The 13,729-nt window shown below is 40.7% G+C and overlaps 1 long non-coding RNA gene across 3 annotated transcripts; it reads right to left on the reverse strand.

Annotated features, from left to right (window-relative positions):
• Positions 1–12,178: 12,178 nt before the first annotated feature.
• On the reverse strand, positions 12,179–13,729 carry LOC124654282. 3 transcript variants are annotated; one of them, XR_006988288.1, is made up of 4 exons: positions 13,428–13,729; positions 13,227–13,326; positions 12,349–12,395; positions 12,179–12,264 (listed from the first exon to the last, which is right to left on the reverse strand). It is a non-coding gene; the product is annotated as an uncharacterized LOC124654282 (long non-coding RNA). The 3 variants fall into 3 exon arrangements; XR_006988287.1 differs by having other exon boundaries at positions 12,345–12,395; XR_006988289.1 differs by having other exon boundaries at positions 12,345–12,395; positions 13,227–13,332.

Below are 13,729 nucleotides of genomic sequence, written 5' to 3' on the forward strand. Positions count from 1 at the left end.
GGGGAGGTGGACGTCGTCTTCATCAACAACCGAACGTGTGACCGAGTACGGAGGTGCTGCCCGTTCGTGGCGCCGGAACCGATCGTGATCAAGATCTTCTACGCGCTTTTGCAAGCGGCAAGTGAACGTCTACCGCAGCAACAAGAGCCTCATCTTGTAGGCTTTGGAATCTCTTCAAGGGTGAGACTCGATACCCCCTCGTTGCTACCGTCTTCTAGATTGCATCTTGGCTTGGATTGCGTGTTCGCGGTAGGAAAATTTTTGTTTTCTATGCAACGTTATCCTACAGCAATGGCGCGACGGGTGTTGGCTGCATGGACCTCCGCCGGGTTGTACTCCGGCGTCGGCTCACGGGATGTGGAGGACTGGCTGGAAGGATCCGATGGAGCAGAGGAGGAGGAAGACATGGTGGCACAGGAGGGTTTCTGGACTGCTAATGCGAGGGAGATGCAGAGCAGAACTGTTCATAGCGGTTAAATAAAAGGGGATATAGTGGAAATTCAATGCCACAGCAGTTTCCGAGGAAGTGGTGCTTGAAAGAAAGAGAAAAGACTGCCAAGTCACGCGGAGAAGTTGAGAAGGCAAGTCATCATGGTGACGGATACTGCGACGGTTCTGCCACGACATGACCCGACGAAAGAAAGCGTAATGATTTTGGAAATGTCATTTCCAAAACCAGGGGGGCATGTGTTATCACCAGAATTTGACCAAGTCAGAGGTGGGCCGCGATCAAGATGGACGTAAAGAATATATATATAGAAGGAATACGTGAATCGGCCCTTTATACCAAATTGGGCTTAATTGCCCGTGTATCTGTAACATATTAGATCGCATCTTAGTTTAGAGATAGAATCTTACTCGTGCACGGTTTAGTGCACGCCCACATTAGAAAGTCCGCTGGACTATAAATATGTACCTAGGGTTTATGGAATAAACAACAACCAACGTTCAACCACAAACAAATCTCGGCGCATCGCCAACTCCTTCGTCTCGAGGGTTTCTACCGGTAAGCATCATGCTGCCTAGATCGCATCTTGCGATCTAGGCAGCACAAGCCCGCCTACGTTGTTCATGCGTTGCTCGTGCCGAAGCCTTTTTGATGGCGAGCAACGTAGTTATCTTAGACATGTTAGGGTTAGCATTGTTCTTCATGCTGCATGCTCTCGTAGTGCAACCCTTGCATGTCTAGCCGCCCTTACGCCTATCTTAGGCGTAGGGGCGGCACCCCGCTTGATCATAGTTTAGTAGATCCGATCCGTTACGATTGCTCCTTGTTCCACAAGGATTAGTTTAATATCCGCAATAGTTAGGCCTTACAAGGGGTCGGAGGATCCGGCGGCGTGTAGGGTGGCGTTTGCTAGTCCTAGAACGGATGTTCCGGGGATCAACCTCGTGTTGGTTTTTAGGCCATGTCTAGGATCGGCTTACGGTCACCGTGCGCGAGCGCGAGGCCCGAACTCGAGTAGGATGATCCGATTATGCGGTGAAAACCCTAAATCGTTGTAGATCTCATTAGCTTTACATTGATCAAGCAGGACCACCATATATTCGGACACCCCGTCCGAATCATGGGTGGATCGGCTCTTTGAGCCGATTCACGGGATAACTCGAGAGCCGATCGAGGCTCGTATTTAACGTTTACGTGTGTGCCCTGCAGGAAACTAAGCGAGGCATCATCCACACCTTCCCGACCAGGTATAGGTCAGGTGGCACGCCCTTGTGATAAACATCGGTGCGTGCGACCAGGAGGCTTTGCGGGCCGTCGCTCAGAGGGACTAGGGCCAGCCGCAGCCCTAGTTGTTCCCGGCTCTACGGTGTTGCCCGTCTCTGCCCGCCAGTGGGTTTCTGACGTCAACAACTCCTCCAAAATACTTATAATGTTCTATTCCATCACATAATGATTCTCAGGTGAATCATATATGATTAACAACTCTACCATGAAAGTAGTCATAAATTATTCCTATCACTCTTCCTTATTTCCCGTGATTGACTCATCATGGTCTATACTACCTCATATGACTCGTAGTTATTACTTGTTTGTATCACTTACTATTAATTGTTTCACATGTCTAGATAGTTTTACTTACTCATTACTAAACTTGGTCTACATCTTCTATTAGGATATCTTAATTATCTTCATCAATTGATATAACTCCTATTACCAGTCTGGATAACTCTTACTTAATCATATCATATGTTGGTACACATCTTCCACTAGGATATCTTCCTTATGGTTGTATCCTCTCTTTGGACTACCATGTATTGTATACCAACTGTGGTCTACTCCTAATTATTTTAGGGTCTTAAGAGTATCCTACATAATTTGAGATTAGCTAGCTAACATTACTTAGGAAATATAGGTAAGAAATGTTGACTCAAGTGTGTCAGGATTATTCTCAAGTGAATATCCATCTCAAGTCATAAAAATATTTGGTTCACCTAAGACAACTTCCTATAGACACTACCAATCCTATAGGTCTCCTTTAAAGGGTTTTTAATCCTAAGGTCAAAGCATTTGCTCGATACCAAGCTGTGGTGACCCGGCATACCACCGCATGGTGTAGTATGCAAGTCCGATATAACACCGATGAAACACCGTTTCACTAGTATTATATCGCTCGAGTGGTACAACGAGAAACATATGCGGGTCCAAGGCATGTCTATAGAATTACAACACCGACTCGTTACATAAGATCATCATAGCCTCCTACTTTACAATGAGGTAAAACTGCAAATAAACTCCAGAAGATCGACTCGTAGTCTAATCCTAACACGAACTCTATTTGTAGAGTATTTAACTAGCTACAGAGGCTATGAATAGATTCTAGTGAAATAGGAGCTAAGTTTAGGAAGCTAGTTCCCTTCTATTGCTAATCTAGGTTGTCTCCTTGTTGGATGTGGTATCTGACTCTTCTGACAGGTTCCTGTCCCTTGAAGTAGTTGTTGACTCCTCGGCCTTCGAGTTGCACTGTAGATCCTCCTTCAATGCCTCCATATCTAAGCAGGGGATTTAAGAGTGGGATGAGTACGAGCGTACTCAACAAGTTCATTATAGGAAAGAGGTGTTTAATGCACTAGCTACAGCATTAGACCAGAAAATCTAATACCAATGCAAGTTTTCATAACCATTTCTTCAAAAGGTTGCTTTTATTCAGAAGAACTATGTCCGTCGACCTTCACCGGTTTACTAGAACTTCATGGAGCTCCTTTCCGGCAGCGTTCGCGAGTTCCATATCCCGAACGGGGAGTGACAGGTCACGATTCATTACACTCGCGAGAGGTGTGTTGCTTTACCCATAAGAGATCTTAACCTTGGTGCCAACCGAGTTGCGGTGCTCGTCCACACTTCCTTTGGTGTGAGGCCCGGTATAAGGTCTAGCCAATCATGTTCCTCCGCTACCTCGAACACCCACCCGTTGTTGCATGCGCCGACCCTGGGTCCACGTCGGTCCCATTATTCCTATAGATTTCAAGGTGGACCCCGACCACGACAACGATCGTTGGGCTCTACCATACACTCCTACGCCGGTGGCTGCAACCCATCATAGACCGCAATACCGTGGGGACTTAAGGCTTCCCCAGCCTACCGCTTGTTCTTCGAACGACAAGTGTCTACGGACCGTGCCGTGGGGACTTAAGGCTTCCCCGGCCTACCGCTTGCCGCCGACAGATACAAGTGTCTACGGTAAAGCGCATCCGTTGATGAACGAGAGGTGGAAACACTTTTGACTACTCCGTCCCACTCCGGATCTTATGGTTAACACGGGTATTACGGCACAAGAATCACTGGCGCCATTTGTTGTTTAATCCTAGATGGATATAAACCCGTGCAATGGAACCTCCACCATATCAACACAATCCATGGTTCCATTGCCCACCACATAGTCATATTCATAGTTATGAAAGTAGTGGTTTTGGTTTTTATGCAATAGTGGTAATCATAGTACTTTGCAAGTAATTTGATAAAGATACTCAAATGACATGAGCAAGCGATGAACTTGCCTTTCTTGACTGCAAGATTATGCAGGCAAGGTCTTCGATACGCAATAACTCCAAATTCTGAAATAGCATCATCGTCCAGTAAGGACGATGTTTAAAAGATTGGCAAGGATGCAATAATGCATAAGAATGAGATGCAATCGCTCTAAGCGTGACCTAACCCCGATGACTTAGGATTAGTGAGTGGTAATGATTGGTTTAGGGTGTGTTGCACTTTTTAGAGTGATTCACAAACAAGGTTCTTATTCAGGTGTGGTTACTTGGATTCATAAACATGTGCTGCAATATATCATAACAATAGCATTAATAACACATAGCAATAAGATTTGGTGTGATTCTAACATGTAATGAATAGTGGTTGGTTTTAGCACTACATGGCATGGTTAATGATTAATTATCATATACTTCAAAAGAATAACTTTTGAAGAACATGTTCTTTAATAAAGAACAAGTATGATAATTAGGTTGATGGGGTTCTATGGTTGACTATGGTTTCATTTAGTTTCTGGAGTAAGTATTAGATGGATCACAACCTAGTTAGATTCATCAGCTACTAGGCTTGTATTGTTGAATTAAGTCTAAACATCTTAATTACCAATAGTTGCTATCAAAGTGGTATATCTTGTTGGTGATACCAGGCTAGGGTTTGTAGGTCCTTATAGGCAGGGTTGATGATGATTTCTTATTTTCTTCAAAAGAATAACTTTTGAAGAACATACTTCTTAAGTAATAAGAAGTATATCAATTAAGGTTGAGGTTGTCTAGTTTTTGTTATTGGATTCATTAAGTAAGGAATGTTGGTTTCCTAACTAGGATGTTTAATAATTATATAACATTGGTAGGGTTTAGTGGTATATGGTTAGGTAATGCTCAGGATTTGGCATAGTTGCTCCGGAGGTTCATCACATTGATGTGATGCTAAGCCTGGATAACTAAGTTGGGTGTCTCAGAGGATAGGATCTAGGGTTGGTCCTGTTTGATCAGCTAAGTATGAACACATGTAATACCAAAGTATTAGAGATGGGTCTCTATTATTTTAGGAAGACTAGGCAATTGTTTAGTTGCTACTATGGAGCTATGTATGAAATTAAAGTACCATGATTACATGTTCTAACCTAGGGTTTAGGTTAGAAGCAAATTAGGGTTCACATGTAATAATGGGACTAGGGTTCCTAGTAGAGTTAGGGTTTTAGGGTTCCACATACAATTATGAGGTTGTGTTCTTTATTCAATATGGAATTAGGGTTTCTTAATCACCATATAGTTATTAGCTTGATAACTTCATTATAAAGTTGAAGTTTATAATAATTTTGAATTAAAAATAATATTGGATTTGACATTTTCTTATTTTAAAGAATTAATAATTAAGACAATTATTAATAAGGGTTTAAATCCTCCTATTAAGGATTTAATAAATTATAAACAAAGGAAAATTAGTTTTAATATTTTCCTTATTTGCTTATTGGTTTTTATTAATTTTTTGGAAGTTTTTCTTAATTATTGAATTTTAGTTGAATTTGGAATTAATGGAAAAGGCTTAATTAATAAGTATTAAATAATTAAATTTTTATTAAAAATAAAAATTTCATATTATATTTTTATTGGATAGGGATTAATTTTCTAAGAATTTTGATATCTTATATTTATTTTTCTGAACTATATTGGATTTTCTACAATTTGTCAAAGTTGCAGCAATTTTCTGGATTTGGATTTAAACAGAAATGACTAAAGTCACCCGGTTAATCTACCCACCCAGTCACTGACTGGTGGGCCAATGGTCCACGTCGGATTTTGACCAAGTCAAAATTCGAGTTCATGACCAGAGAGCTACTGGGCGGCGGGAAAATCGGCATTCGCCGATGATTCTAGTGAAGCGCGGTTGGGAGGTGATATGGGTGTGATTCAGGGCATCGTGGGGAACATTTTGAGGGTGGCGCCGCCGTGGTTGGGTCGCCGGAGCTTGGCCAGCGACGACATGCCGCGGCGGCGGTTATGGGTACACGGCGTTAGGAGGCTACGGTCGTCGAATCGATGCACAACGAAGCTCAGGAGGTGCGCATGCTCACCGTGATGGCGTTGGACGCGACGGTGAGGTCGGAGGTGGTCTGGCGGCGACGCAATTGTCACGGTGGCCGAACCATCTGCGAGCCAAAATGAGCTCGAATCGGATGCTTCCGAGCGCGGCGACCCAATTCCTTCCGCAGGGGTAACAAGTCGATGATGGCGGTGAAGATGGTAGCCACGGCGGAGCTTGGAAAGGTTCCTACCGGCGGCGAGGGAGATGACCGGGCGACTAAGGGTTTGCTGATTTGGGGCAAAATGACGAACACGAACAGAGGAAAATGTGGCGGGGTATTTATAGGTTCTTCGGCGGTCGTTTGATGGTCGTCTGGTCCATATTGGCGGCCGGGACGTGGCTCGCCGGCGTCGTGGCACTCTCCAGTGAGTCGACGGTGGCGAAGACGAAGACGTTGACGCCTCCTCGCTCTTATCCGCCCGAATCGGTACACGGGCTGGGCTGGGCCGTGGTATTGGGTTGCCTCGTGGTCTGCTGCTGGGCTGTGGTGATGGGCTCCTACTGGGCTGCTGCGCTCTGGTAGGTCCAGGTGAGTTTTTTCCTCTTCTCTTCTTTTTCTGTTTTATTTTCTGTTTTCAATTCTGGTTTTTTTATAATTCAAATTTGAATCCTATTTATATCTTGCAGGTTTTATTACTATGTTAAATCCATTAATATGTAGTGCAATGACTATTACACCATTTTCCTATTTAAGACAAGTATTTTATACTTGATTACATTTCATGCTTGTTGGCTTATCCAAAATAACAAATAGGCATGAGTTTATATTTACTCTTTAATTTTTTTTTTCTTGGTGAGTCAATCTGTTTTGAATTGTTGGAGTTGAGTACTTCTACTCTAAGGATTTTAGGAGTTAACATTAGGGTTGGATCTATTAATTAAGAATTGGTTCACTTGCATATGATTTATGTGAGCCTATTTGTTAGGGTCTTATAATTATTATAATCCTATTTCAATGTTATCACTATTCTTATCTTTGAAAATATCTAGGGTAGATATTGTTTCTAGAATGGTTTGGTCTTGTTTACAAGGTTAAGTGGTTGATCACCACACATGGTTTAACTAAGGGTTTTAAACTAGGTTTATCTTATGCTCCATAATTAAGTATAGGTTTTAACTAGTGAACAATTCTAGGGTTCTCATTACATTTCCTAATGGCAATTGGTTTGAATCTCACTTAGGGCCTAGCTTTATGTTATGATCACCATAGTGATACATAAACTAAGGTTGAGATTTAATTCTAGGTTGTAGAGATGAGATGACACCATATTGCATGTGCTAGGGTGAATTTCCCCTAACCATGATAAGGTGGTGGCTTAATTAACATTTTATGTTCTCCTTTAGTTACTAAGATATTGAGAATTGGTTTTATCTTCTACCAATTTATTTTCTATTTTTATCCCCAATTTATCATTAAAGTAACTATATTGGTATTACTTATTTTTTATAGTTAACTTTGGTCAAATGGATTGTTGGTTTCTCACCATATAGAGTATGGAGTTTTACTCTAAGGTTTTCTTAGGTTGTTTAGTTTCTGAAGTATGGATATGGTAGGATTCTTCTTATGATCATCAAGTGATTCACAAGTTAAGGTTAGGATATAAATCTAGAGTTTCTTACTAGTTACCTCCCTATGATTTCATGTGGTGAATGATATCTATTTATCCTATTAGGAATTAACTTATTCTCACAAAACTCAAGAGCATGATCATGGTTAGGCATGATCAACTTGTTCTTAATATATCTACCTCAAGTTCTTAGGGTTTATGATCATCACTCAATTTATAATGATCAAGGGTTGGCTTCCTAAGGATCTCTCATTAAATTGGGTTCTCGCTTTCATGATCTAACATTGTCTTGATCAATTAGGGTATAATATCTCTCTTGTAGTTTCTTGGGTGGACATGGCTATGGTTGTCTCAATAGATTATATCCCAGGAGAATACCTGAGATATTCTGTTAGGGTTCTACTTAAACAATGTTGATATTATCATCTGGTTATATGGATAGTTTTCTCCCTCATATTCAAGTGTGGGCTTAACTTTCTTGAGTGTAACATCTTAGCTTGAGCTCCCTCATAAATAGATAGTTATTCTAGGGTTTCTCTCAAAGACAATGATTTGAATTCATGGATGAATATCCAAGGTTTGACTCAAAGTTTGTTATTACTTCTTTATTAAATAATGTAGGACTCTCATCCCTCTAGGTTTGATGTAATATTAATTTAGAATAGAGAAGGATTATATTCCTTAGTTGGATCTCCTGGTCTTGTCTCCAAGGTTGAAATAGAATGAATACCATGAGGTTCATGTTAGGATCAAGGATTAGTTTAAGACATGGAAAAGATAAGTGAAGAATGGTTTCTCCATTTTATTGTTACTTGGTTTGCAGTTGAATTGGTATTCATATGCTATGACAAGGATTACCTTATTATGATCTGATATAAGATCAAGCAATTGATCATTGATTAAAGTGTTGTTGTGTTGATTATTAGTTCCATTTGATCTAACCCCTTAGATCAAATCATTTCTGCCCAAAACAAGGTTTTAGCAAAGTCACATTGAGGTTTATAGCGCTTGACTTGATGAGCTACTTCAATTCCACCAAGGTCAAGTGAAACTTCGGTTCATCGTGATCTGTTTTACTTTAAAGCGCGAAATTTCCCCAGATTTTCTATGCATGAATGCAATGCACACATCTGTTTCCTCTATTTTGTAACCCCAATACCTGGGACATTACAATACCGTGATACGTCAATTTTTCAAAAACACAGATACGGGAATACGTTCATATATATATGTAAATATTTAAAAACATAAATAAATTAAATATTCTTCATAGGATTAACATGGATGTGGATGTTTTCCTCCACATCCAACATAGATATTTTAATAATTAAAGAAGTAAAATTCATCTCTAGAAATCACATGAATCAATAGCTAGTAGTTGGGATGCATTTCCTGTAGTTGTTACCGTTGCACATGCTCTAGCTCGAGCTCCCAACTGAAGATCTGTTTGATGGGATGTATTAGCACTAGTCATTGCTTATCTGAATGGAGAAGGAATGAATTCAAGGATCAAAATCAATCGTTCGATGGGGATGGGGTGGAGTGGAAGGGTCAGCGGTAGAAGATGAGTGGACGGTGAGCTGGCTTATGTACCCCTCGAGTATCGCTCAAGTATCCCTTGGGTATCCCTCATATGTCCGTAATTTTTTTATTTTTCTTTAATTCAAAAATTAACAGATACGTACGGGATACGTATCGGGAAGTATCCCGTATCCGAGCAGTATCCGATACCGGTACGGCAGAAAAGCAAAGTATCCGCGCTTCATAGTCGGACGGTTGAACTTTCCCCAACCCTATCCACTTGTGGTTTGACCTCACCTCTTCTTTTTTGGACCACTCAGTTGTCCTCACCCATCTTTAATGCTGCCACGGTGCCACCACTGCCTAGGGCGCAATCATCATCAGTTGAAGAAGCACTGCTATCCGCTGAGTATGTTTTGCTACAGCATCCATGATCAGCAAAAACCTTGAGGTATCCTAAGAACGATCTGCAGCCATGATCAGCAAAAACCTTGAGATCCCTTCTTCGCTTCTCAGCATCAGCAGTCCTATATAACCGTGCCCATTAAGCAATATAAGGAACCTATTGTAAGAATGATCACCGCAGTGCACTTCACCACATACTTATCAAGGCCATGTATTGTTTCGAACTCTCTTTCTTTATCAATGAAAAGGCAAAGCTTTTGCCTGTTTCCAAAGAAAAAAAGGTTATTTTGTTTCGAATGCTCCAAATCGACCAGCACAGAGTAACCAACAGGCTACAGGAACATGTACAATTTATCTTCACCGGGAAAAAACACATAGAACCAAGCAAAACTTTCTAGATATTTCTAGGAAAAGAATTTGTACCCAAACAGGAACCCAAAGCCACCCAAACCACTTTAGCAACACCACAAGAATAAAAGAGCTGATTCGAAGTTTCCATGTTATCACAGAAGGAGCATCTAGGAGATCCTAACCATTTTCCTTATCTCAGATTGTCTCTTGCCACAAGAAAATCTTTTTTCTGGGAAATTTTAGACTCCAAATCCCCTTGTTATGAGCCCCAGAGATGTTCTTTTTTCCAACATTTGATAATCAGATAGAGTAGAGAACATTTTGTTAGGAGTAAGGGCCCAAATGACCCCATCAGGAACTTGAGATCTATGCATTTGCACAACAACTATGTACGGCCTGGAGCCAAGGGCCCAAAGTCCAATTAACTAGGACAAAGAAACTTCACTCCAAAAAAAAGGACATCCAAATTTTAAGGAACAGAAGGCAACCGATAATATCCAAGGACTCTATGTGGGAAAATATTTGAAGACCTTATTTGGATGGGAAATCATGATAATCCCACGATTTCTTCACAGACTGGGGCCAAGTTTCAAGTCAAATTGCCAAGCGTGTGTGGGGCTAACAAACTGAAACTGAAGTCAGCTTCTAGAGTTCCCCTAGCCAAAGCAAACCAGACAAAGGTATATATTTGGCCCAAAACGTTCCGAACCTTGCTTACAGGTTCATCTTTGGCTTAGATGCTGGGCTCACGCGCCTGGTTAAGGTCCACGTACCAGAAAACAGCACAAGGTACATCTTTGTAATCATGGCAATTACTTACCAGAAAAAAGCACAAGGTACATATTTGTAATCGGGCTTAATTGGCTGGCCACCAAACACAGTTTTCTGCAATGAAAAGATAAGGAAGGACAAATAGTTCTGATTAAACACAAAGAAAGATAATCAGCAGAACGACACTAAGTTCAGCCTATAGGAGTTCGACCCGCGACCTGCCCAAATTTAAAACCAAGCACAAGAATAATGTGTAAACTCACACATTCAATGCAAAAAAGAACTGAAGGTAAATATTACATTTCAAACATAAGTACGGAAACAGAAGTGTCTGATTCTTCAGCATATAACCACAAGAGGTTAAAACGCGATAAGAAATAAGTAGCTAGTTATCTCTTTCAAATACAAATCAGTATTTCAGAATGCAATACACTTTTACTCACAGAAATAAAACAACCAACAGATGCCCATGTTGTCCCATAATTGGTTGCATAATGTGAACAAATGCTTAAACGGAACAGATAAGAGATAACGAGTGTCAAAACAAACAAAATACATCTGTAGCAAACAGAACACCATTGCAATGAGTTCATCTCCTTTATCCGTCACAACCTCGATGTCAGCGGCCGTTTTACTCAACTGGATTACATAAATGAAGTTGGAGAAAACAAACTGCAGGCTGAACACGAGGAAAGCGAATTTAACTTTACGAATTTAGTGTAAATCACCTCAGTTAAATTTGTTGCTGGACGCAATCTGACTCCCCTTCCCTCAAGGTTAGTTGCAACAATTGATCTCATCTCATCATCAAAACCTGTACAAGTGGCAGTGTACTGTTACATTCATCTTTCTGCGGCACTAATGTTTAGAAAAATTCAGAACTTGAAAAATGTAGAAATTTTTTGAATACTAAATGCCAATGACAGAACTTCTATTTTCATACAGACGTGATATGAAGTTATAATCAGAGCCACGGCCCCAGTTCTAGAGCCTGGCAGAAACTGGGTAACTAACACCACCACAAAAACAACCGAACGGGATACGATGTAGGGGAGAATGGGGGCCAAACATGGTTTGGGATGACGAATGAAGGATATAATACATTGATAAACTCTTCCTTATTGCTTCACTGATTATGAATATAGATGGTACCCTTATATAGGAAGACTTGACACCAGAGTATTAACTTAAAGGATATCAATCCGATCTCTAAATCTAATACTTTCCTATTTAAACAATTTTAATCCGATTTAAAAAAAAATCCATTTCCAGTTGGACACTTCCTAATGCTATAGTGCACATAACAGGCTCCATTTTTTAACAATGGCAATCACAGCTTAAAATCATACCATCCACTTCAGTATACTGCAAAACCGCACAAATACGCACAAACAACAGAAATATTCTTCTGAATTTGTGCAGTATATTATTTCGGTCAGGGACCAGAAGTTGTGTGTGTCCATGCTGACAGCAGATTAAAGTGCATACCTCAGAGGAAGTTCTTTTCTATAAAACAAGTCTACTTCACCACCTAAGCCTCTCCAGATAGAAGCAAACTCAACAGCAATATATCTGCAATGACATGCCACATGAAAAAAGTTAGAAAGCATTGCTAATAAGTAATAATATTATGGTACAGGGTAGAACCATACCCACCACCAAAAATAATCTTCACTTGAGGATATCATAGCCCTTCAAGTTTCCTGGAGATTGTAGTGATGAGAATTTTTATGTCATATTCACCATATTACATAAAACAAGGAATCCAATGGCACTACTATCTTTTTCTGCAGAATAATTTTGCTCCAAGATAATTCAGCTAATCATGAGGAATATGTATATGCAGACTCCTAGAAGAAAGCAGCCACAAGTGGATGAGAATATGCCACATAATGACGACAGTGAGATTAATAAGAGGAGGAAGATCACAAAGCAACGAAGAATCATCCTCCTACTGCAAAGACTACATCATAAATTATACAATTCTGGTAACGATGCCCAACTAGCATCAACGAACTGTTTCTCTTCGATTGCCGCTTCTTTTTTTCCTTTCTACCGTTTGCAGATGGTCAGATGAATTTTTCATGTGCTGCATTTAAGTGTTTGGCTTGGGAAGCATAGGCATCTGGAAGGAGCATGAAGCACTGGCATTTCAAGGTAGTGTGTATGGGTTCATATTAAATTTGCAAAGGAAAAACCTGCAGCAATTCACTCTCAGTGAGAACATCTAGGTGATAGTTCAGGTGTTCTTTTTCAATACTTAAAAAAGGTAACTTCGGAACTTATAATTACAGTGCAGAGATAGGTTACTATTAGCAAGCTTCGGCTAGCTGCCAACTACTGTATATATTAAATATAATCGTTTTCATACCATCCCTAATAAAGAGACTGCTTAAGCGAAAAAAATTAAGCCTAAAAACACTATGAAACTGGATAAGCTCTATAATTGCCTGGCGTTTTCAAATCTCTGACTCATTATTATATATAATCTTAGATAAACCAATCATTCAGGAGAGAGCAGATGCAGCATTCACCTCCAACCAGAGGCATCCTCTTTCCTTTGCGTTAGTTTCACTGGAGAAAAACACCATCTCATTGTGCTAAGTTGCTAACCATCAGCGTCCACCGCTCCAGCTGCATCTTGCATGGATAGCAAAGTAAAAAAAGATCCAATTTAACTACAAGACCAAAACTTAAAGAAACTCGCTATGCTTCCAAGAAGGGCAGAAGCGCACCTGTCACACCATCTGGCCTAGTGGCTGCAGTTTGGTTTGTGCAAGCAACCGCGGCTGCATCCTTAACTACCAGGCAAACGCAGGCGGTGACGACGACTTAGATAACGCGCGTTGTGTGGTGGCCATGGCCCAAGCCCTGGTGGCTTCAGTTGGGCAACACAGTGGCTGCTGTCCCGTACTCCGAATTAGGTGGTCTCAGACTGCCAGGGGTGCACACCACCATCACCATGGCTGTGGAGAAGCCTGAGTGGAAGAAGGCACCAATGCAGGATGGGCATAAGGGCAATTCAGTCTTTTGCACT

This window comes from Lolium rigidum, chromosome 5, assembly GCF_022539505.1.
Source record: "Lolium rigidum isolate FL_2022 chromosome 5, APGP_CSIRO_Lrig_0.1, whole genome shotgun sequence".
Lineage (NCBI taxonomy): Eukaryota > Viridiplantae > Streptophyta > Magnoliopsida > Poales > Poaceae > Lolium > Lolium rigidum.